This window comes from Phocoena sinus, chromosome 2 (assembly GCF_008692025.1).
Source record: "Phocoena sinus isolate mPhoSin1 chromosome 2, mPhoSin1.pri, whole genome shotgun sequence".
Taxonomy (NCBI): domain Eukaryota; kingdom Metazoa; phylum Chordata; class Mammalia; order Artiodactyla; family Phocoenidae; genus Phocoena; species Phocoena sinus.
In genome coordinates, this window is record NC_045764.1 from 26,877,187 (window position 1) to 26,902,946 (window position 25,760).

Genomic DNA, 25,760 nt, shown 5'->3' on the forward strand with positions numbered 1-25,760 from the left:
CTTTTTTGGGTGAAGAAAACTGAATAAAGAGAAAGCTTATTTTATAGCTGTCCACTCTGCTTTAACGTTCCACATGAAGGTCATTTATTTCTCATTGCTAAAAATGTCAGCAGAAGTTTTCCTGGTGATAGAATCAATACCCACTTTTTTCTATATACATCTCGATATTAAAAATAAAAACAAGTTATTTTAAAAAAACTAAGTTATGGCGTTTTTAGACTTAGATCAATAGATAGGTATATCAAGGCAGAGAGTTTGCTTTCACGTTCCCTATATTTCTAAAAGTTTAAACCAGTAAGTTAGCACTTTGGTTGTACTTTCTAGATTGGCATCGCTATGATTCTCACTAACTTGAAGACATCTCGTTCTGTGGAGAGCAGACTCCCCTTCTTGACGGTCTGAGCTGGAGGCGGATGGACTTGAGTCCTCAATGAGGGGGGCCGTGATGCCCTCTAAGTTTTCAGTGTGATTAGCCGGGTCCCACTGCTTATGCGAATCACAGGGAGGGCAAAACACTTTGCTAGGTTTCCAGCACCTTTATTACCAGGTCATGTTACAGTTTGTGTGCTAAATGCACAAAAGCTTGTAACCATTTCTGCCGCCATTCTGCACACCTATCAGCTGACAAAAGTGTGAAGGAAACAGGATGCCCAGAGCACCGTCTGGTCCCCCCGGAGGCCTCTGCAAGTCAGCAGCAAGGAGGCTTTCCAGCTATGTTTCCCTCTTACCCAGTTTAAAAGTGAAGACTGGGAGACACTCAGGAAAAAGCAGTTGTTGATGTGCTGTCTTGTTAGGAAACCCCCGCCTGCTGTTCACCTCATCTATGCTCCCAGCACTGAAAGGTCTGAGAATTTTCATGTTTCCAATGCCCCAAATGTACCATGTCACATCGTGTCCTTCCTCAAATGAAGGTCTGCACCAGAGGGAGGGATGGCTGGGAGTTTAGTTGTCTTGGAAACATGTTATTTCTTTGAAAATATAATACAGCGTTTGAGGCAGTGATGGCAACATCTTGTATTTTTCATGTCCCTCAACTTAAATTTTCTAGTGAAGCGTCTCCTCTTCTGTGAATCCTCAGCTGTGCGGCTCACCTGGATACCACATTCTAGAAAGTGAAGGGTCTCCTTGGGCCTAGATTCATTCTTCTTTGAAAGGAACGGTTTGTGTGTGGAGTGGCTTCTCCCCTGTTTACTGCCATTCAAGACGGGATGGCTTCCCTCAGCTGTAAGGATAGGCCATGAGCCAGGGTGTTCATTCAAGACACACTTATACATCATCAAGTCAGCATCCAACCCTCACTGGGCTAATATGAGCCCTAAGATGGGTGGGGATTGGTAAAGAAGCAGGAAATATCTCTTTCCCAGATCCTGGAATTCTAAGGAGATCATCCTTTGTGTCAGATGGAGAAAACATGTCTAAAACAAAGCCAGCGTTAAATGAAGCAGAATTGCAGGATAAAAATAGAGAAACAGAGTTGCAGTGACATGCTAGAGCTCCAGGACCCGGCTGTACTAAGCGCTACCCACCCTGGACCTTCCACGTCACACGAGCCCACGTGTTCCCTTCAGTTTCATACAGACTGAGCACATTTCCTCATGGTAACTCTAAGACTCCTGACAAGCGCCCTATGAATTTTTTCAAACCATATGTTGTAGAAATCACATGAAAATAAGAAACTCAGGCTATTTTTACAAAGGGTTGATATCAATCATGCAAACTGCCTACTATCCACTTATCACTTCTTCCATTCATAATACAGAAAATGAATACCCTATTTTCGGAATAACTTTGAGTTCTTATAGGGTTCTTCTAATTAAATCATTATTCAGTTTAATTGAAATACCACAAGCACATTGATTTGTCAAGAAGTCAGTTCCCATTATTATAGTATTAATTTTTTAATCAGACTGATAATCTGGGCGATTAGCTTCTTTCTTTTTTGGCGGTGCTGTGCAGCTTATGTGATCTCAGTTCCCTGACCAGGGATTGAACGCGGGACACGGCAGTGAAAGCACCAAATCCTAACCACTAGACTGCCAGGGAACTCCCACGATTGGCTTCTTCAAAGCAAAAATAGAAAGTAAGTCCCTGAATTTCTGGGTTGAAGCTACCATGTTGACTATTAATCGCAGGTGGCATCTATCCACTTGGATTCATGACTTCTAGAATCTTAGGTGCCTAGTTCAGGAGTACTTCATCGGCATGCAGAGATGGACGAGTTTGCTCCACAGAAAAAGGGACACTTTCTACCCAGCCCCAGCGTATCCCTGTCGAGAGCAATGCCAGACGATGTGTCGCCAGGAAGCATCCTTTTGGTGGGAGTGGGGTGTAGGCAAGGACAGTAAAGTTCTCATAAAGCTGCCAGTGAAACGGATGTGAGGGCTCAAAAGCAGAGCGTTATGTTAGCAGAGAAAAGGAAGATCTTACCTAGATAAGAGGGAAAGATCGTGGGAAGCATGTGGCAACCCAGTTAAAAATAAAATTAAAAGAGGGACTTCCCTGGCCGTCCAGTGGTTAGGATTCCTCGCTTCCACAGCAGGGGGCGCGGGTTCCATCCCTGGTAGGGGAACTAAGATCCCACGTGTGGTGTGGCCAAAAAAAATTTAATAAAATTAATTAATTACTTAATTTAATTAAAAGGGATTAGAAGTAGATTTCCTTTATGGATTTACTTGGACATTTTGTCCATCAAAGCACAATCACCCCGACAAATAATTCACATGTGTTTCTATAGATGTAACGCAGATGCCAAGGGCAGGAAGGTGGACTGAGGGAAGAGGACATGTTTACATGTGAAATAGAGTTGGTATGTAGAGTGGACTGTCCGATACAGAAGGAAAAAAAGGAAGAGAATACGTAGCGATCTCCTTAAAACTGTTGCAGCTGCAGTCTCAGATGTTTTTGAAAATATTTTAGCAGTTTTGCTATTAAGACAGAGAAAAATACTGCTACATGCAATCTTGTTTGAGTGGAATTAAGCCCCCCTTTATAAACACAATTCATTATACCAAATCCTGGGCTTCCCTGGTGGCGCAGTGGTTGAGAGTCCGCCTGCCGATGCAGGGGACACAAGTTCGTGCCCCGGTCCGGGAAGATCCCACATGCCGCGGAGCGGCTGGGCCCGTGAGCCATGGCCGCTGAGCCTGCGCGTCCGGAGCCTGTGCTCCACAGTGGGAGAGGCCACAGCAGTGAGAGGCCACCGCGTACCGCAAAACAAACAAACAAACAAACAAACAAAAACATTATACCAAATCCCATGCTCAGAACTTCTTTGACACAAGAAGCCATCAGTGAACCGGGAGATGTCACCAACTTCCCATCTTCTGGTAAAGCCAGTTAGTTTGTTCTAACACAGTATGTCCTTCCAGCAAAATATAAAATACATACACTCTTCAGAGTTCAAGAATTGCATGATTTATGCACAGCATTTCAAAAGAGAAACTTTAATAACACTTCCAATTAGTAAATATTTTGCTTTTCCTAACTCGTTCCTAGAAGGACTGAGTTATGGATCATTCTCCAAACACTTTTTCCCATTTCTTTATCCAGTTGCTGGGAACCACGTCTATTCAGAAAGTCCCTGCTGTGCATGTATGCAGAGCAGATAGAACCGAGTTATTACAAGCGCTGTTTGCATATGCTGTGTGTAGCTCCATTCTGGCAGTCTAATAATAGCAGAGTTTCAGAAGCTTAGGTATATTCTTGGAGTGACCCAATTCACTCAATCACTCCCCAGATACAATGCGAGGCTATTGAAGGGTCTGGGACCCTGGCGGATTTGAAGCCTTTGTCCGAATTTCAGGATGTCTTTGTCCCGATAACAATGGGTGCCATCCCACATAATGCGGGGCCATTTGTACAACTGCCTGCCCAAACTTCCTGTTTGGAATGAGGCGGGGAGGTTTCTGAAAAGCCTGGATAGGGTAGTGAGAAAGTAAAGCGAACAATGCTGGATTTCCAGGATTTTCTCTCGAAGATGTGTGGGGACTGAGGGAAATGACAATGTCCCACGGAGCAACACACATGGTTAAAACTGAGTTTACATGTCTGTGAACTCGCCAAACTCCTGCAGAGCCAGGCCCACGACCTAACGCAGGTGGCCTGAGCCATTTCCTAAGCTCCCAGAGCACCTGCCGATTCTCTGGAGATTCCCTCAAAGACCATTATTTATCAAAACAGAAGAGAGGGTTTTCTCCAATTCTTGGAAATACCTTTTTGCAGTTTACATTAATTTGGCATGCTCTTGAGCTCTCATCCTAACTGTATTATTTCAAAAAAAAAACAACAACAACGCTGAAACCTGTCAAGTGAAGGAAAGAAAGCAATATATCTTCTTAACAAATTGTAGGTGAAGAATCGTGCAGTCCTGGCATTTGCTAATGGGGCTCACACGGAGATGTCCCCTCCACACACACCCATCCTTCTCCTCCCTGCAAGCACTGAGCCCACAGAGGGGCGTGACAGGGGCTCGGGGTTCGAGCATTGGCTGGAAGGGTCTCAAGTCCCAGCTTGTCACTGATGCGCAGCCCTGAGGTCCTGAGCAACTTATATGACCTCAACGAGCCTCTGCTTCCTTCTTGCACAAGATAGTGCCTTGCACTTTGGACCAAATACATAGAGCACGTCATGGTTCTACCCACTGGAAATGGATGGAAGGGATATTTCTCCACCCAATTCTCCTTAGACTCTTGGACTGGGTTTAAGTAACAATCCCATGACATCTGAGTATTTCCAGCAGAGCTTTCCAAAAGAACTTTCAAACAATCTAAACACTTTTGAAGGGAGACGTTTATACTACAATTGTATTCGTCTCTGAGGAGGGTCTGGGTATTATATGGAGAGCAAGTAAGCCTTATCTGTGGTTTGCTGATGCAGCACAAAGAGGTGAAAAAAATTATTTGGCAGTTTTCTTTTGGAAATAATACAGTTAGGATGAGTGCCTAAGAACATGCTAATGGTACAAAATATACTCTTATTTGCTAATAACTCTAACACTAGTTCATAATTATTAAGCAGTTAGAACGGGAAAGACACTGCTCTTCATTTTAGGTGTTTTGTTTTTGGTTTTTTTTTTTTTTTTTTTTTTGCGGTACACGGGCCTCTCACTGCCGTGGCCTCTCCCGCTGCAGAGCACAGGCTCCGGACACACATGCCCAGCGGCCACGGCCCACAGGCCCAGCCGCTCCGCGGCATGTGGGATCTTCCTGGACCGGGGCACGAACCTGTGTCCCCTGCATAGGCAGGCGGACTCCCAACCACCGCACCACCAGGGAAGCCCCTGCTCTTCATTATATATGCAATATTATTCACCATTCCTCGGAAGGACAAGACATGATTTTCTTGATAAAACAAATGAGAAAACAGAATCAAATGAGTTAGCAGACTCTTTTTTTTTTTTTTTTTGTGGTACGCGGGCCTCTCACTGTTGTGGCCTCTCCCGTTGTGGAGCACAGGCTCTGGATGCACAGGCTCAGCGGTCATGGCTCACAGGCCTAGCTGCTCCACGGCATGTGGAATCTTCCTGGACCGGGGCACGAACGTGTGTCCCCTGCATCGGCAGGCGGACTCTCAACCACTGCGCTGCCAGGGAAGCCCGAGTTAGCAGACTCTTGATCTTGGACAAGAGAGGCGAGACCGTTGGACGTGGGCTAGCAGCAGGCACTCAGATGACATTTTTTGATTATAAGGTAATTCTACATAATACTTATTTCACTGATGTGATAAGTAAGGAGTGTCACATTGAGTGAATACATTTCTCAGCCTCACCTAGATAGAGGTGGATGCAAACCCAACTCCAACCAAAGATTTGTGGCAAGCTTCTGTGTCCTTCTTTACTCCCATTGTGCCATCACGCAGTTTCAGAACCCAATAGAATAACAACGACAATCCCCTGGCGACCTTGGGCAAGTGATTTAACCTCGCTATTCCTCAAGCACCTCATCTGTAAAATGGGCTCATAATAACAGCCCCCACTGGAGTGGGTATTACGAAGACCAGATGTACTGAGTTGATGCTTTCAAAGCTCTTCTAGCAGTGCCTGGCACATAAGTGCTCAATAATTTGTAGCCTATCCATTGATTATTAATGATCACTCTCCCATCTGTTCTGAATGGAAGTCCCATCCAGGATAAAGAAGCCCAGAATTCGAGTGCTGAGTAAACGGTGAATTGTGATACAGTCCAGGCCCCAGCCCTGAAGGAGCTGGCTGGCTATCCTACGTCGCGCAGATCATTGTCAGTCTCCCCCAGACTTAGGCTGCTTTGCATTCTTCTTACTTCCTCCTTCTTGGCTTTCTATGGAGGGAAACATGGTCAAAACCAGCTTCCGTGCATTGAAGGGCAGGCTGATCTGCTCTGGTTGCTCAGCCCCAGAAACCTTGGCCTCCCGGTCAGCTGGTGTTTTTGTCACTTTCTCTGGAAACACTAGGGTGTCTCTTCTCTTCCAACGTTCGCACCTAACAAATTCTTTCTTTTCTTGGTTTTTCACTGTTAGGATTTCATCCAGAGTACATCTGTGCTCATTCCATTGGTAAAATTGTATTTTAAGATGTTCCCAGTTTGTTTTTTAAAGAACCTGTGTCATCTGGTTACTACACGACAGGCAGCGTGCTGGGGAGAAGATACAAAGGGAAATAGGATGAAATCCTTTGGTTTGCAGTTTTCCCCATCTGGAAGGGGAAACAGACATCTTCACAGACAATTGAGACAAGGTGAGTCCTGTGACTGCAAATGAATGTCCAGGAAGTGCCGAGTGGGTGGGTAGCATCATTCTAGGAGCCCCACACCCCTGACTAATGCCCATGGGCTGTTTTACTGCCGCCGCAGCACAGAGAACAGAAAGATGAAGGTCAGGGCACCTTTTCCTTTCTCCCGCATTCTCTGAGAACTCTGGGCCTTGGGCCGGGTAAGCTTGACCATGAGGAGGAGACTCAGGAGAAGGACTGGGACAGAATGACTCCCAGAAGGAGAAACCCACCAGGCAGGTGCTCAGTCCCCGCAGGACCCCTGCAGCTCCCACCCACATCTTCGCTTAGCGTCTGTGAACCCGGTGGTTGCACCACTGAAGTCCCCGCTCAGATTGTCATCTCCTGCTCACTGATCAGAAGTTGTGCAAGCCAGCAGAACAGACAGAGAAGCTCATAAAAGTCCCCCCTACACGTGGCCACTAGCTCAAGGAAAGAAAGATGTGCCTTCTCAGGGACAGAGACAGGCACAATGTCTCAGGGACACTGTCTCCTACAATTTCATATAGTTCCCATCGTTGGCCCAGAGAGAAGAGACCAAGCTTCTGTAACATCGTCTGTAATGCCTGCCCCCCACCATCCCACCCTGACTAACCCACCAAGAACGTCCAGAGGGAAAGGGGCGAGGGGCTAGTTGGTTCTGTAGTATTGGGGGTCAGGTGGCGGAGCTAATGCTGCCCAGAGACAAAGGATTAAACCTTCACAATCAGGAGTTCGTCTTTAGTTCAGGGTTGAGCACATACAGCCCATGATGTTCACACCTGATTTTAAAACTGAGTCAGGAGAGAAAATGATGCAGGGAGATGCCCGTGGTGGTCCTCCCGTCAGTCTTCTGAGCCGGTCAATGTGACATTGCTCCAGGTTTGAAACAACTTGTCTGAGGTCCTAAAAGACACACAGGCTCATGATCACTTGGGGGTGTTTCTCCCTCCCTCTACAGACAGATTGTGTGCCCTGCACACAAGGTAAGATTTCATCAGCAAGTGGAAGGCGTGTGATGTAAAGCATGTCCACAAGGGAAGAATGGTCTTTTACTGGCAATCTGTGGGCACTCCTGAAAAATGCTCGTCTGTGATAAAATTATTAATGCTTTCACATCAGACAAAAGTTCCTCGTTCATACCCGGGGTGAATATTAGCTGTCATATTTTTTTCTGCTCAGGATTTTGATAGAACCATGCAATAATATCCAAATTATTCCATGTTTACATACGGCAGGTGTCAAGCAGCGTGTGTGGAATTATTGCATTTAGGAAGAGATATTAGAAGTGGCGAAAGCATAATGAAAACTGTAGATTGAAACATAAGTTTCTTCAGCAGTTTTATGTGCCGTTGACAAAAAGGCAGGTGGGAGAAATGACTCCAAAAGCAACCCCAGACTTCACTCTCCTGTAACAATGTTCCTCTTAGGGACAAAGTGAAAGATGAATGAAGAAATCACTGGAGAATTAGCTAAAGGAAAGCATATTTACAAAACTATTGTAATTAATGCTGTGGAAATCATTTCTGAGAGTGTGAAAAATTGGGACTTGCCTGGTGGTGCAGTGGATAAGACTCCACGCTCCCAATGCAGGGGCCTGGGTTCGATCCCTGGTCAGGGAACTAGATCCCACATGCTGCAACTAGGAGTTCACATGCTGCAACTGAGGAGCCCACCTGCTGCAACCAGATAAATAAATAAATGAATAAATAGTGTGAAAACTTAATGTGAACACTCCTGTGTGAAGATACATTGGACTACAATTTTAAGTCAAGCTGACCTTTCAAAGACAACCTAATTACCTATTTGAACAACAGGAAAAAATAGAACATGCCAAATGGCAGAGTAGGTGTTTAGCCTTCGTCTAAGGAGGCAAAATGGACTTGAGCAATTATTTAATTGAATCCACTCAATATAGCTCATTTCGACCTAAAAGAACTCTCTCCTAAATAGCAGGTTATCTGTCTTAAAATTGTCAGGATGATTGCCTCAGATCTCCAAGTTGCTTTACTATTCATCTACACCTAAATCGATGTTTGATGGATTCTTTCTCAATGCGTTTACTTTAATTTAATATAAGTATTTATTGAGTACCTATTTTGTGCCTGCCACTAAGAGATGCTCTTAGATAATGACCCTTTCCTTATAATATCTAAGATTTTTCAAGAGGTGTGCCAGCCTTCCACAGCCTGCGTCCACAGTTACCACCTCTTCCCGTCTCAAGCCCATGGCGGTCCACCTTATCTAGCCGCCTTGCCTTTGCTCATCTGGTTACAGCTTGGACCGCTATTTCTGCTTTAAATGAAGCAACATGTGCTGACATCCCCTTCCAGGCTCAGAGGAAATGTCACCCTTCACAGGGCCTTCCCTGATAGAGTCCTTCTCTGCTTAATCTTTCAGAGCAGTTTCTGAGGACAAGGTGTATTCACATGTGTTAATACTGCCCAAGATACATTAGATTTAAAAGAAATCATAGAAGTGAGTGCAGGTTCTTTTCTGCACAGAGCTGCCCAGACCCATCCTCTGCCCTCTTGCCCTGTGCAGCCCTGGGAGGTGCCAGCTTGTCATTCTGGCCACGGGAAGGGACCAGGGATGGCTGAGGAGGAGAGGGAGACACCGGGGGTTTCTTCCCTGCTTTGGTACATCGCCCATGGCAAGAGTTGGGTGATTCCAGGGGCCTTTTCTCCATGGCTCCACCATTCACTGGGCTCCTCCACTAAACCAAGACTTCCTTTGTCCCTCCTGCAGCGGGAGGAACAGCTCCCTGCCTCGGTGTCCCAGGGGGTCTCACGTGCCTCATTCTCACCCACCACCAGGAGTCACTGGACCGAGCTTCAGCTTTCCAATGTATTTTAAAGTAGTTTAAATGACATGTCATGACTTTTATCCTTTCTTAGAGATCGTTCCAAAACCAAAGACGAAATATACTTTTTTTAAAAAAACGATAAAAATTGTAATCTTCTTATTACCATACAGGTTCATTGGATTCTCCCATGAATTCTAGATCATGATGGGATTTTGGTGATCTCATTTTTCCTGCAACTTGAAAAGTTTTGCTATTTCGTAATCCTAGAGATTACATCATTATCACTCATGCTTAAGCATCAGTTATTCCCAACAGTGCTTTAAAAACATGAAAACAATGAGAAATGGAGGAATGAGGGGAGGCCTAGGAAGTAAGGCAATTGTAAGACATGCCACCATCCTTCAGCTGTCTTATTGCAGAGTCTGAAGCCCTGCACACTTTCCGTCTTCTGGCCTGCTTTAGCTCTCACTGGTCACAGCCGAGAATTCAGAATTTCTCCCCTTGCCCCTAACAGCTAAGAAGAGAAGAAGGAGGAAAGCCTTACACACTTATTAACCGGGAAATGGAAGAGACAGACGTGAGCACTCCGGACTCTAATCGTGACAGTAAAATTGATGCATAAGGGAAATCTCAGATTATAAACCTTCAAAGGATGATATTCTAGATGAATTGCCTTAAACTCAAGAGTCACTGAGCGATGGATAACACATATCGGGGTAAGGGGCAGGAAGAAATTTGGGAGGGGTTGAGGGAAGTGTTCTATAAGGTGACCGTGAGCATGTTTATGCTACACGTACCTTTGAAAAAGTTACGTGCAATAAATTGATGAATTTTATGATATGTGAAGTATTCCCCAATAAAAGTGGAATTACTGATGCTCTATTGCCACATAATAAATTCCCCCAAACAGAGTGGCATAGAACAGCACACACTCATTATCTCACGGTTCCTTAGGGTCAGGGGTCTGGGTGCAGCTTAGCTGGACCCTCTACCGTGGAGTCTGCAGACAGCAGCAGGCAGTGGCTGGGCTGTGGTCACCGGGAAGGGGCCACTTCCAAGTGGTCGATGACATATTCCAGTGCCTTGCAAGCTGTTTGAGGAGCCCACCTCCCCCCAGTTCCTCTCCATCTTGGGGGCTTGAGTCATGGAAGCATCAACCCAAGAAGGCAAGAGACCACTCCAGCAGGACAGAAGCCATAACTCCTGTGATCTAATCATGTGATCAAGACCCCAATACCTTAGCTGGGTTCTTTCGTTAGAAGCCAGGCAACAAGTGCAGCCCACCCTGCAGAGGAAGGGATTATACAAGTTCATGAATATACTTTTTCCCGGCTTTCTTGAGGTATTATTTACATGTAACATATGTAAGGTTAAGACGTGATGATTTGATACATGTATATATTGCAAAGTGATGGCCCCATAAGGTTAGTTAACACCTCCATCCCCTCATGAAATTACTTTTTTTGTTGTTATTGTTGTTGATAATACTTAAGATCTACTCTCTTAATAACTTCCAAGAACCAACAGGAAAGATGGTATTCTGGGATGAGAATTCTCTCATTTTGGTAAAAAGATGTATGAAAGAATTCTTTAATCTATTATGAAGTCTGTGCTCTGGAGTTTCTTTGTTACACAGAAGTTTTCTCTGTTAAAATTCATCTTATGACTTATGGTGATGTTATTTTTTGTTATGCTTTTATTCTTACTTGTCAATTATTTGTAAACCATTCCCTGGTGGCTCAGTGGTTGAGAGTCCACCTGCTGATGCAGGGGACACGGGTTTGTGCCCTGGTCCGGGAAGATCCCACATGCCACGGAGCGGCTGGGCCCGTGAGCCATGGCCGCTGAGTCTGCGTATCCGGAGCCTGTGCTCCGCAACGGGAGAGGCCACAACGGTGAGAAGCCCACGTACCACAAAAAAAAAAAAAAAAAAAAAAATTAAAATATTTTAAATACAAAGGATCTATTGGCCCACAGTGGTCAGTGGTGAGGGTTGTTTTTCTAGGAGTGCAGAGGTTGACTGCCTGTACCTCTGTGAGCTGTTTCTTCCCTGAGATCTTCATTTGAATCATCTAGCCTGAATTACGTTTCCTTCAAAGACCCTGAGTAATAAAAACAATGTATATAGGGTTTTAACACATTTGTGGTCAGAAATAAAAATTAAAAAAACACACCCATGGGTTTCCCTGGTGGCGCAGTGGTTGAGAGTCTGCCTGCCGATGCAGGGGACACGGGTTCATGCCCTGGTCCGGGAAGATTCCACATGCCGTGGAGCAGCTAGGCCTGTGAGCCATGGCCACTGAGCCTGTGCGTCCGGAGCCTGTGCTCCGCAACAGGAGAGGCCACAACAGTGAGAGGCCCGTGTACCGCAAAAAAAAAATTAAAAATTTAAAAAAATAAAAATTAAAAAACGCACCCAGGGCTTCCCTAGTGGCGCAGTGGTTGAGAGTCCGCCTGCCGATGCAGGGGACACGGGTTCGTGCCCCGGTCTGGGAAGATCCCACATGCCGCGGAGCGGCTGGGCCCGTGAGCCATGGCCGCTGAGCCTGCGCGTCCGGAGCCTGTCCTCCGCAACGGGAGAGGCCACAACAGTGAGAGGCCCGCGTAACGCAAAAAAAAAAAAAAAAAAAAAAAAAAAACGCACCCAGTTTGGAAAATACCAAAAAGAACCAGGACTTGCAGCGAGACCATCCCACCACAAGCTGCAAACGGTGGCATAGGGAGGCTGGATGTTGGGAACAGAACTGTCCTGCACGTTTAGTGCACTTGGCTACAGATGCCCTGAGAGAATCACTTAGGGGACTTAGACGTCATCCTTGAACACTGAACACACATTTTGGTCAACACTTATGGAGACACAAAGCATCCACACCCTCCGTCTGGAAGTGGGTATCTTTCAAAATGATGCCAGGTTTGTCGGTTTTCTTGTGTTCACCCGCTCAGCTGCCCTGGGAATGTTTTCTTGCATAAGAAACAGGTCTTGACCTGTGAGGTGCTCTCTGGTACCCACCATTCCATCCGCTGTGCTTGGGCCAGATTCTGCCATCCCTCCTTCAGGACTCGGTCTGTACACAGGGCATGACCCACAAGTTCCTTAGGAGACTGTTTTTCATGATGACACAGATTTTAAAATAGGTGGAAAGAAAGGCAACCTGGCTCTGGAATAATGCACCTTCAGCTCTGGGTTTTGTGAGTCATTGTGGAACTCCTGATGGTGAAATCATGTTCGATCTTGAATGTTAAGGTAAGTGATCTCATTTTTCAAATATGGGAGCAGTTTCTTAAACTAAGACTGCATTCCATAAAATGATCCGAGGGACCAATTAGGTTGACGGGGAGCCTAAGGTGCTGTAGAATATCTGTGCAGCGATGACTTTTTAAACTGTTATTTGAAATGACTTCAGACTCACCCCCCCACCACTAATGAGCTGTGCCCGGCCGTACCCCTGACCTCCCCTCTCTGAACACCTGTTCCTTCCTCCACATTCCCTGCAGGATCCACTTCACAGGGCTTTGTAAAGACTAAACTAGAAGACAGATCTCTGTAGCTTGTTGCTGCTTTTCTCCCTCTCTTTTTCCTGTTCTTGCTTAAGAGAATTAGTCTCATTAAACAATATTGAAGAGGAAATTATCCCATTGTGGCCACTTCGGCCAAAGCTGATGGCTCTAAGGCTATAAAGTTCTCCTAACAATGTCTGCTTCCAAGGTATGTGGTCACTGACTCACGTCCATCCCCACAGGGCCGCAGAAGAAGGTCCCCACTTTGCTAATTTTACAGATAAAGAAACTGAAGAGGAAAACGACTGGTAATTTGGAAACGTAGCTGTCAGTACAAAATTGAATCTATATTTGTCTAAAAGGAATTATGTGCTCTAGCTAAAAAAAAAAAAAAGAGAGAAAGAGAGAGGGAAAGAAAGAAAGGAGGGAGGGAGGAAGAAAGGAAGGAAGAAAAGGGAAGAGAGGAAAGGAAAGAGAGAGAAGAGACAGAAAAGACAGAAATGAAAAGATATAAGGACAGTTGCAAAGGTAAGTGAGGATCCTAGCTAAGGACCACGTTCAACTATTATTCAGGTGGAAAAACCAGGCCATCGTTTCCATGGTATTCCACACAGAGGCTTATCTTTTCAATTCCTGCAGCAATGTGATCCTGGACTCCCTTACTCATAAAGATTTGGGGTTCCTCATTCCATTCAGAACAAATCCAAAGTCCTCCTCGGGCATCAAAGCACTAGGGATCTGCCCCTGTCTCTCTGCCCCGCCTTCTCTGCCACCTCTGCATCCATGGTCCTGCCCTCCCTGGAGCAGGCCCCCAAGCTGCACTGTCACTAACGTGACTTGTTCATTTGAAGAAGCCTTACCTTTAAACACCTGTAAAAACTCCCAGTCCTCAGGCTTGCCCCAAATCCCTCCTCAGGAGGTCTCTTCCAATCAGAACGCCTACCTCTCCCTCATCCCTACACTGATAACCTTGATGTTTTGTTAGGAAAAGGCTGATGGACCAGAGCTGGAGCAGAGCTGTTTCCATGTGCGTCTCCCGGGTCATTTGCTAGGAGTCCCTAGTTCACTCCCATGGGGCTGCAGATGATGCTTTGGATATGGCAGGAACCTAAGACACACTTCCCTGCCGTACTTTAACCTGATGACTCTGGATATATCCCTCCCAGCTTCAGTTTGGGGTCTGAGTTCTGGTCCATGTGCCCCATGTGTCTTATTTTCACCCAGCGCTCAAGGTGCTTTATCTAATTGTATCCAAATGCCTCCATGTCATCTTTGCTCGGATGTCTAACAGAGGCTTAAAATACTGCACGTCCATAACAGAAGCCTTGATGTCTGCAGAAAATGGTACTTCCTCTTCCATCTTCCCCATTACAGCAGACAATCCACCTTCGCCCTGTCACTCAGGTCAGAAAATGAGTCACCTTTGACTGCTGTCCCCTCCCACTCCATGATCATTCCAGCCATCTACGCTGTCTTCAAAATCCATCCCCATTCTGAACACTTCCCACCGCCCCTCCCCACTCCGTCATCCCCTACCCCCACTGTAGCAGTGCCCCAACCAGAATCCCTGCTTCTGGTCCAGCCCTGCAATCTCTTCACCACACGGCAGCACCTTAAACCAAAAGCAGAGCAGGTCACCTCCACAGAGAAGACCTCCTGCCCCTCACTCTGTGTCCTGTTATTTGGTGTTAGTGTTTTGTGTGTTTTCAACAGCAGTTATTGCTTCCAAGATTATAGACGAAGACACGGACTGTATCTGACTTACCATGGCAACCCCATCACGCAGTAATCACTTAATAAATATTCATCGACTGAATAAATGGATGTAACTCCCTCTGAACTGTGACCCACCAATCTCAGCCCCTCCCTGGATGCTGGTGGCCGGCCCTGCCTGTGGCTTTGCACATCTTTATGCTTTCTCCTGATATGATTTCCCTCTTCTTTCTAGAAATCCAATTTCTCTCCCATCCATCCAGACACAACTCCAATTCCACTTTTGAAGGAAAATCCTTCCCTGATAACACCGTGTCACAGCCATTTCCTCCTTCTCTGACACCTACTCCTCTTTATCAAAATCCCCTTATTTCTGCTCGTGAATCGTGTGCTATTTGATTTCAGTTCTCGTCCTTTTGAAGTTATCATCCACTAAGCTCGAATTGTCAGTAAAAGCTGAGTCAGAGGCTGGAGCCCATTCCTCCATTCCTAAGAAATTCAGGAGAAAAATATTTACTGAGAAGGGTTATTAATTATTTTAAACTAGCATAAATCCATGCCCTGCCTTTTAAATACTCAGAAGTTAACTGGTGACTAGGGAGTTGTCATTACCAAAGTTCTCTGAAGCAGTATGATATTTTGGTCATTTAAGACCTTCTTTCGGCTTCTGTTCTGCTATGAATAGAAGACAGAGAGGAATCAGGGGAAATAAGCAAAGAAGGGACTTTCCATGAAGAGGGTTCTTAGAAAAGGCTCAGAGCCCCTCCACCCTCCCCACCCCCACTTAATGACCCCTGATAGCCCCTCCCTACAGGGAGGCTGGAAACCTCCCTGAAGGCCCTCATGGCTTGTTGAATGGACTTGAGCTTATGACAGTCGTACAATGTGTGGATCCCTAAACCCACAGAAAGGGTCCCACTAAAAGTTTAAAATTTCCACATTATGAACAAGTATACAAAATGCAAACATAAAAGTCAAGATGTAGTGGGAAGGAGAAATCCAAATAAATTATGTTACAAAGCTGACAAATACCACAAACTTCGCAAATTCCAGAAGAATCCATTATATTTGACTCATTAATGGCCTGACATAGCTAACATCACTCCATAAGATTTCTTGCTTATCTCTTGAATTGCCTCTTTATGGCAATGATTTTATAACATAATTTTCTAGAGGTGGTAGGAAGATAATCCAGTCTTCCTCTAGCACATGTCATCAAAACTAGTTTTTTTTTTTTTTATTAGCTTTAGCTTAGAAAAGTTCTTTTCAGCTTCACAACTCCTAGTTGATAATAGCAGGTAAATATTTTACATTTCTTATCAAATTTTGGACAACCTCTATCAACATCTTTAACCTATAATCTGTAAAAATTCCGGGGCATTTTGTGTTTTCTTACAGAATAATTAATTGTACATTACCTCTCAATACTTCTGCTAGAAACTCACCTCTCCCTTTTACTGAATGACCACTTTCAGTCTGATCTGAAAAATTTTTATACCACTTACTTCTCAACGTGAGAATAATTTCTATCAATGTCACTGCTTGTTACCGATTGCTTTTGTTTCATATTCTGTTGATTTTTATCTGAATTTTCCCTCTCAGTTCTTTTGTAAATAAGTTTAAAGATAACCTTTAAATAAAGGTACCTTTTAAATTCATAAAATCAGAAGTCTGGAATTTCTGATTTGATTGAAACATTCTGAAATGGCTTTTCAAATCACTGTTAAAATGGCATATTCCCAGCCTAACTTCCCCTCAGCCAGGTCCCAGAAATTCCTGTAGCTCCCGCCACTGGCTGGCACAGCAGGGCTGCAAAGTGGAGATTCTGGAGGGGAAAGAAACAGCGTCTTAACCAGTGTGGTTGTGTCCCTTCTGAGAACCATTCTCAACATATGACCACGTGAGCTCACCCTGAAGCCTGAAACTTCTTTAGCTTCGTGGAAAATCCACATCAGCAAAGATCGTCTTTCACAAAGCACAGGAAAATTTAAATGACAATTATCTGCTTCTGCTGCCTGGAGATGAAGAAGGCTAGAGAAACACCACAAGACTCTCCATTAAAATTCTAGACCCTTACAACTTTTTAAAACCTACGGCAAATCAAGCAAACGGCCACGCGGTTCATCAGTACAGGACCAACTGCACGGCGTATCAGCAGCTTTAGAAGCATCTTGCCTCCAGCACTTTCCAAATGTGCATTTCTTGTGGTTTAAAGCAAATGCATACTTCACTGGCTCACTGATTCAGCCAGTTTTTCATTCTCGGTGCCTTCCTCTGTGTCAGGCACTAGATTCCGACTGATGGAAACAATACAGGACACGCTCTCTGAGGGATCAGACTCCAGCCAGGGTGACAGGAAAGGCCACATGGACAACACCCCGTCAGAATAAGTGCCTGGAGAGCTAAGTGTGGCAAAATCACATGGACGTGGGGCCTGGAGGTGGGAGGGGGAGGGGCAGTCTTAGCCCTGGGCAAACATCTGAGCCTTCACTAGCAAAGTAAGGCAAAGGTCATCAAAGAATGACATGCGGGGCTTCCCTGGTGGCGCAGTGGTTGAGAGTCTGCCTGCCGATGCAGGGGACACGGGTTCGTGCCCCGGTCTGGGAAGATCCCACATGCCGCGGAGCGGCTGGTCCCGTGAGCCATGGCTGCTGAGCCTGTGCGTCCAGAACCTGTGCTCCGCAACGGGAGAGGCCACAGCAGTGAGAGGCCCGCGTACCACAAAAAAAAAAAAAAAAAAAGAATGACATGCGTGGCCAGGAAAACGGATAATGGCTGGGAACCTTATGGGAGGACTGACAGCATTCATAGTTAGCGTTTATTAAAATACACACTAATTGGGTGACTTGCCCAGCGTTACTTTTTTGACTCATTGAGCATACTCTGGAGTGTAATACCCTTAATCTGTGACGGTGATTGCAGTTCATTGTGAACCTAGCTACTTGGTTACCTTTTCTAGTTGGGAGATGAAAAAACAAAGCCATACACAGTCTTTCACCTCAATTACGCCCCAAAGTAGGAAAAGCAGCAGAGAGAGAAAGAGAGAGAATGAATGATAGGAAGGTAAGAAACGAAATAAAACACGTAATGGAGAAATGAGTCAACAGTCCAGAGAGAGTGATTTGCATTGAAAGAGTTGAACAATAGCTAACAAGCATCCCCCACTGGACACCATCCCAGGCCGTTTAATTTCACTTGTCTTTAGAATGTCAGGGGGCAACAGCAAATTGTATAACTTATATTTCCCTTTTAGAATTTTCTGTCCTAGTTGATAATTCTGAACATAGTTTCAATGGTGAACAAGAGCCTAAAGACCATTTTTTCTTTTAACAAAAATGCTATTTTTGTCTAATTCACTGCCATTATAATAACTCCCCACCCGTGAACCACTTCTCATTTAGTCTAGATCTGAATATGTGCAAATGACCTACAGCCCACTCTTCCCTACGTTTTCAAATCATTTTATGGTAATTCCTTACACATGTTGAATTTTTAGAGACAGTGAAGCCCCCATAGAAAGCCAGTGGGCCGAGGCTGGAGGCTGGGTGCTTGCTCGGCCACTTTTAAGGAGAGGGTCAAGCAAAGTAAAGAGTTGATTCCTGAGGTGGAAACACTTTCAGTTGCTGAGAGCACAATGAGATGAGATCCAGTGAAACCCAGTATTTGCCAGGCAAGAAAGGATTCTCACCAAAACCTTATTTCTCTTTGAAATATTAAGATAGAAATCAAAAAGAAGATTCAAATGGATGACCTGTTCTCTTCTGAAGGATAATTAGTTGGTATGAATTCAGTTTTCAGGAAGATGTATGCAAGCATTGATGAAGCTACCCCATTTCTATGATTCTATTCAAAACCACTGTCCCAAAATGAATCAGGTCACAAATTGGGAGGGGGGACCACACAAATCACTTTTTCTCCTTCATTGCAAATGAATTTTGCAAAATAAAATTTTAAAATATTTGAAACTCATCCATATATGTATATATTCTATTCTAGAGAAATCCTTTTAAAAGCCTTTGGAGGATTGCCCTTCTTCATGGAGTATTCCAGACGGTCGTCTTCACGGGGACGTGATAATCCCTGGAGAGAGCAGGAACTGGGCGAAAGCACACCTTTTGTTCACTACGGTAGCAAAAATGACAATGTCAGTTAACATATCAAGTGGCATCTCTGAAATGCCAAAAGGAAGTAGAAAAGCCTTCGCCACCAGCAATTGAGGAAAAACACAGCAGAGCAGAGGGCTGGGTAGGAAACGATCCAGGAGGAGGCTGCAGAACCCTCGGAACATGGGAGGTCCAAGGCTGCTGGATGATTTTAGCACACCACACCTGCTCCAACAGGCTGCATGGTGGACCAGGTGATGCTGGAGGGAGGTGATGCCAGAGGGAGGAACTAAGCTGGCAAGGGGCGGCAGGCTGGTGTCCTCACCGGGGTCGGAGGCTTGGAGCACAGGGCTGTTGAGAGCAAAGTAACAGAGCTGCCTTCCCTTGGAAACCTTCAGCCTTTATGCAGAGGTAAGGATCTGGACGACCAAACAGGCCTCGAATAAACACAAACAGGGATTCTGCACGGCAACAAATAGTTCTTCTGCTTTAAGCTGGCTCAAGAGAGCCAATAACAATGAAATCAGTTTATTTTCACCTCCTGTTAGCAACCAAGTAGAGCAATCCAGAAAAAGACATGTAGACGGCAGCTTCTATCGCTCATTCCAAACCTGAAAACTGGAAGGTAACCATCTCACACCATCAAATAATGATTTGCCAGTCAAAATACACAGGATCACATACTGGAGACAGTGGGATGAGTGTCATAGAGGTTATATTAAAATTCAATCAGTCCTTTGAAAAATCATAATACTTTCCAAACCCAGAAACCACTCACAATAGTCCTTTTTCTCTTTGCCTTATTTAATTAATTAATTTATTTATTTATTTTTGGCTGGGTTGGGTCTTCGCTGCTGCACGCGGGCTTTCTCTAGTTGTGGGGAGCAGGGGCTACCCTTTATTGCAGTGCGCGGGCTTCTCATTGTGGTGGCTTCTCTTGTTGTAGAGCACGGGCTATAGGTACACAGACTTCAGCAGTTGTGGCACACGGGCTCAATAGTTGTGGCGCACAGCCTTAGTTGCTCCATGGCATGTGGGATCTTCCTGGACCAGGGCTCAAACCCATGTCCCCTGCATGGGCAGGTGGATTCTTAACCACTGCGCCACCAGGGAAGTCTCTCTTTCCCTTGTTTTAAAATTCACTGTCTTTGTCTTTTCCAGCTGTAAAGACATCCAGCTGGAAAACTCTAGTGCTCCTTTGATAATAATTAAAGATTTCAAACTGTAAAGTTCAGAACTTACCAAGGCAGCAGTATCTTCCTGTGAAGGTGGGAGATTGGAAGGCTGGAACGCTGGACTGCCTTGGGGTCCATCACTGACCAAACGTGTGGTCTTGGGCAGGCTCTTACCCCACGTGAATTTTCCATCTGTAAAGTAGAGATGATAAAATCTCCCCTTCAGAGTTGTCCTGAGATTTAAGTGAGGTCACACGCGTGACAAGTGCATTGTAAAACAGGAAGTCCCATGTAAGTGTCACCTGCCTGACTTTGAGAGAATGACTTCTGTAAACAGGAACCTCTGTTGGGTGAGAAACAATACCACCTTGTTCTTGGGAGTAGATGGAGAGGAATCCCATGTGGCAGTGACAGGGACTAAGGGAAATCAATGTTATTAATAATACACTATTAGCCATTCAATTGGATTACCTACCTAAACTCCCAAAGCTAAGATGTTATACATAAAATACTATGTGGAGTAGAGGTTGCAAATCCAAATACCTACACGGGCCAAGAAATCACATAGAGAGAAATGCAGGCTGGGAGCAAGAAAGCACCATACTGATTGGCAGAAATCACGTGGCCTCAGCAGAGAGCAACTGTAGGGAATGCTGGAGACTATGGAAAAATGAGGAGAGCAGTTCCCCTAAAAAAGGCAGTGGATACTCATCTCTGGCCAATTTTGGCATCAGCGAATGTGGCTCTCATCTTGCTAGATTTCCATCATTTTCAGAAGATGGGAATCTAGGCGTGTAAATAAAATCTTCCCACTTTTTAATGTTGGCTCATATTCTCGCCCCTAAAAACACCATGTAGATCAAAACTGGGACCGGGAAACACAGGTGCCATTGGGTCTACTTGCCAGTTTGTACCCTCTGAAGGGAGAAGGCAAGAGGCAGAGAGTGGAGAGGTTGGAGGTTGAGTAGATAGCTTACTGATGTCAAAATTCACTGAAACTCACTATTACCTAATGTGGAATGTGGATGCTATCAAAGGCAGCAGTCGTAAGAAAAGTGAAAGCTGAGTCATGGCCAGGTCATTTGTGGGAAATGACTGCTGAGATCACTGGCCTCAAGTAAAACTGACCTTTTTTATTTTTTTCCCTCCTGCCAAACATTCCAGAGACCAACATATGTGAAGATGAAACCAAAACATCCCCTCTGGCCAAAGAGCTCTTGAAAACAGAAGAGGTGGGCCTGGCGGATGGCCCAGGGACCAGGTGGGTGGGTGGTGAAGCTCATCCCAGCCAGATCAGCTGAGCCCAGGAAATTGCACCTGGCCCTTCAGAACACACTTCCAGAAAAAGGTGAGGCCAAAAGGGTTCGACTCAGTGCCGAAGTTTTGACAGCACTATTTTTACGACATCTTAGATAACAAACCAAAAGGACAATGTGTACAAAAATAAATACCATCATTTAAAAAAAAAAAAAGCAACCTCCTGGAAACAGAGATGTGCTTTGATCTTGGAAAGAAATCTTCATTAGTCTGTCTATTTGATGAGAATCTTAATTCCTCAAGCTAGTGTCTTCCAAACAACCCTGTGATCTAGAGCTGAATAAATCACAGAATGATGAATGTATCGACCTGTTTTAGTTTAAAAGTGAACATAGGACCTGGGTGTGTGCTATGTGTGCATTGTGGGGGAGGGGACGTGGTTCCAACAATTAATTAGGAGCTGTTATTTCCAGTTTTGTATTAGTTACAGATGTCTTAGGGTGTTTTTTGTATCATGATAAAAAGTATGTTTTGATTGGATCAAAATAACTGATTCAACTGAGATTACTAGTCAGGTGGTGATTTTCTTCTTACACAGCGTTAATGAGATCAGCTATGGATGCAGCAGTAAAAAGGAAATTTGGATATTTATTCAAAAGAAACTCAGTATTTCAGATTCCAAATATACACTGCAGTTGCAAAAATAAATGTAAAGATATAATTTGAGGGGAAATTTACATCTCTCTATATTTTTTTCCATCCACATTTTCCTATGCCCCATCCCTTTGTCCATCCATAAAATCGCTGACCACTGCACTGCTTGGTTTGTCAACATCCTAGCGCCTGCTAAGCAGATCTCACTAGCTTTGGTCCCATAGCAGGGTAACCATGCCAGGAGATAAGTGCCCGGAAAATAGCTTCCTGTCTTGGTGCTCCAATTCATTACTTATTTAAGTCACACGTATTTACAGAGGTCAATGTGCCAGGCATGAGGATAAGCACAGAGCCTGCAAAGCTGGCCAGTCATGACCTTGCCCGCAGGGACCCGTCCCCTCAATGCCCCACCCCCCCTCAGCCTGGGTCTAAGTAGCTGCTTATTTTGTTAATTCCTTGAGGATTGGCCCTGAAGTCAAGGATGATGATTTTCATCTCCTTAGCGACAATTCATGAAGCACATTTGATGCATAAATGAATTAGTAGCATCGGGAGCAGAATGGAGGAGGGCAGGGAAGCCTGGGGAGACACGTTTGTGTCTGGGGCAAACTTAGGCTTGGAGGGTCATCCAACCCAACCCCGAAACTGCCTTGATAATAACTGATAATAACTGACCCCAGACAGTGATGTGTGCTCAATTTTGCCAGGGAATTCTCCTTCGGGGAAGGATGGATTTGTTCTAATTTACTACTTTCCCCACCTGCCTTGAATTCACAGGAGTCTCAGGAAATGTCTAGAAATTTGAGACAATGGGTAAAATAAAGTGGGAAACTCAGCAAACCCCTTTGAGCATCTGCTAATCGTCTGGTAAGAATGGCTACTCAGCCTGTAACAGAAGGTGTTTCAATAAATCAACCATACTCCAATATAAAATAAAATTTTTTTAATTAAATTAAAAAAATTTTTAATGGATTTAAAGTGGAAAAAAAAAAAGGTGTTTCACACTCTGTCTGGCTCAACCAGGACAGGATGAGAAAGCCCCCAGGATGAGGTAAGGCTTCATGGAATTTACTGATAAGCAGAGTGGGGTCAGTCCTCCCACCCGGGTAAGGATCATTATTCATTAACTTGTAAAAGACAAGTCCTTTTATTCCCTAGTTCTGTGGCTCAAGGAGGAACTTTCATCATCTCTCCTTATTCCTCATCTGTTGCTGGAATTTGTCATTAACAGGAGCTCACCCTACTTACAGTTTTAATCACACTGTCTCTATCTTGGGTTTCAAGCTCTGCACAGTTCGTCTGTGGCTTGGAGTTCCCTATGACGTCAGTAATAACTGACCTATTTATCACTGCTCCCGACTGCTGATCTGAAAGTAGGGGTTTGAAAGAAAGGACATCAGAAATCATTACCAAATGTGAAATAGATAGCTAGTGGGAAGCAGCCGCATAGCACAGGGAGATCAGCTCAGTGGTTTGTGACCACCTAGAGGGGTGGGATAGGGAGGGTGGGAGGGAGGGAGACGCAAGAGGGAAGAGATATGGGAACATATGTATATGTATAACTGATTCACTTTGTTATAAAGTAGAAACTAACACACCATTGTAAAGCAATTATACTCCAATAAAGATGTTAAAAATAAAATGAACACAGAATCCAAAAAAAAAAGAAGAAATCATTACCTTCCTGCGTGCACAATTAGTAATAGGAAAACCCAGAGCGAGCAAGCGAGCGTTCTGTGAACCCTAAGGATGGGGAGAAATCCCTAGGACAGTTAGAAAATGCCTCCTTGAAGCCCAGATCAGTATCTCTGCTTGTTATCAGGAATCCTCTTCAGCTGACAGCAGACTTCGGTTAAAAACCTCCCCAGTGAGCTAGTTAAGGTAACAAAGTTCTGTTCCTTCCACCTAGAAGTTAACCAAAACACTTGCTCGTCTGAAAAGAACTCCCATTAACCATTTAGACCCCAAGGTCCAATCCTCTCTCTGGATCTCTGGAAGTTTCTTGCTTTCAAAGCAATTCTGAATGTGACCCCCTCAGGCTCCTGAGGGCAGGCAGCTTAAGGGGGCACCTTCCTGATCGATAAGAGAAAGGCAGCTCAGCTCATGGAAATTTCTGCAAAGTGAGAGGAGCTATCATTTTAGAAAAATACCAGCACTGAATTATGTGAGGTAAATATGAAAGAAAAAAAATCAGCAAGTATTTCAGGAAAGAAAAAAAAAAACAAAAGCCTAAGAAGACTTTTCCTCAAAGAGTTGATGTTTAAAAGAATGAAAACAGTTAAGCATCCATCTCTAGAACAAGCCGCCTGGAGATTCCTCGGGTGGTGGGTGTGGCTTCCAGGTAACCCAGAAGCACAATCTCCCACCTGGTCACCATCTTTTCCTTCTCTCCATGCAGTAAAGCAGCGCTCACACTTCCAACTTACAGAGAAAAATTAATGCTAAACAAGTAAGGTTCAGTGTCAGCCAGGGGGAAAAGAATCAGGCTCTGCTCTTGGTGGGGGGGCGGGGGGGAGTGGTGGGGAGTGAAAATTCCCAATAGGGTTCCCGAGGGGATTGCTGCCCCAAAAGGAATCAGTCCTGTAGGTAACACAGAACACGAGTGTGTGGGCGCCCTGACTCAGGCAGGGTGGGCAAGACGGACTTAGGAAAGGAAGTAGAAAGCGACTGACAACGCAACCCGTGTGGATAGCCTCACTGTAGGACTTGGTTTCTCAGCGGCGTTGGGACAAGGCAGAGGCAGGTGAAGACAGAAGCACTCAGGAATAAGGACCGACTCTGCGCTGCATTTGACCCCAATGGAAGCAAGTTATTCTTACTCCCCATCATTAGCCGGCTTGGTCCAGCTCGGAGATGTTCCAGAGAATGAAATGTACAGCTTCTGCGGGCAGCAGGACCCAGCCTCAGGGCCGGGCGTTTCCTTTCATAGAATCACAAGGGCCGGTGTCACGCTGAGTCCGCATGGAAGGAAGTGTTTACTAACCCTTAAAAACCTAAAAGACTTGTATAGTCCAGAAAGCTCGACTGCAAATATCCTTTAATAAAGATAAGTGGTGGTGGTGGTGTGATGAATTGGGAGATTGGGATTGACATAAACACACTAATATGTATAAAATGGATAACTAATAAGAACCTGCTGGATAAAAAATAAATAAAATAAAATTCAAAAAAAATAAAAAATAAAGATAACTCGGTAAGTTGGGCCGTGTGAACTTGAAAGAGAGCTAGATAGTAAGAAATCCTTCTTTTTAAGACCTTTTGGGTCATCCATATAAAATTATCATCATGTTTTTGTTTTAATTTAATTTAATTTTTTATACAGCAGGTTTCTGTTCCAGGTTTCATGTTTCTAAGTCAAGGGGATTCAAGGTACTTCCCGTGAAAACCTAATACACATGTGACATGTTGAGTGGTCAAGACTATAACCACGGGGGATTGGTGCTTCCTTGTGATTTTTTTTTTTGCTCACTAACTCAGTACTGTAACTTTGTCAATCTGTATTTACATGTCTTTAAGCATAATTCATTGTCTTCTCCTGCCTTCTTTCCTTTAAGTTAGAACCAGTGTTATCTCAGAGGCTGAGGACTTCACGGTACCTGCTGTGTACTCCCACTACTACCTTACCTGTCTCCTCCCTAAAACTGAGCAGTTTGCCTTTGTCATTGTCATAAATGCTCAATCACTCCCATTACCAGCGATCCCACAGTTTCTGCTCCAAGTGGCCTTGGAAACGATCTTATCAACGGTCATGAGCAATATCCCAACCCCTCCCAGAGTTTAAGACATATTTACTATCCAAGCTAGGCACACCTTGCTTTATTGCACTTCACTTT

General features: G+C 44.6%; 1 long non-coding RNA gene across 2 annotated transcripts in view; it reads right to left on the minus strand.

The window, feature by feature from the left end:
• LOC116749914 overlaps positions 1–24,849 on the minus strand; it is a 28,685-nt gene extending 3,836 nt beyond the window's left edge. Inside the window, exons 1-3 of one of the 2 annotated variants that reach the window (XR_004348731.1) lie at positions 24,747–24,849; positions 20,084–20,208; positions 19,856–19,912 (exon numbers count right to left, since the gene is read on the minus strand). This is a non-coding gene — a long non-coding RNA (uncharacterized LOC116749914). Of the gene's footprint in view, positions 1–19,855; positions 19,913–20,083; positions 20,209–24,746 lie in introns of those variants that run through there. The other variant, XR_004348730.1, reaches the window with a different exon arrangement.
• Positions 24,850–25,760: the final 911 nt, after the last annotated feature.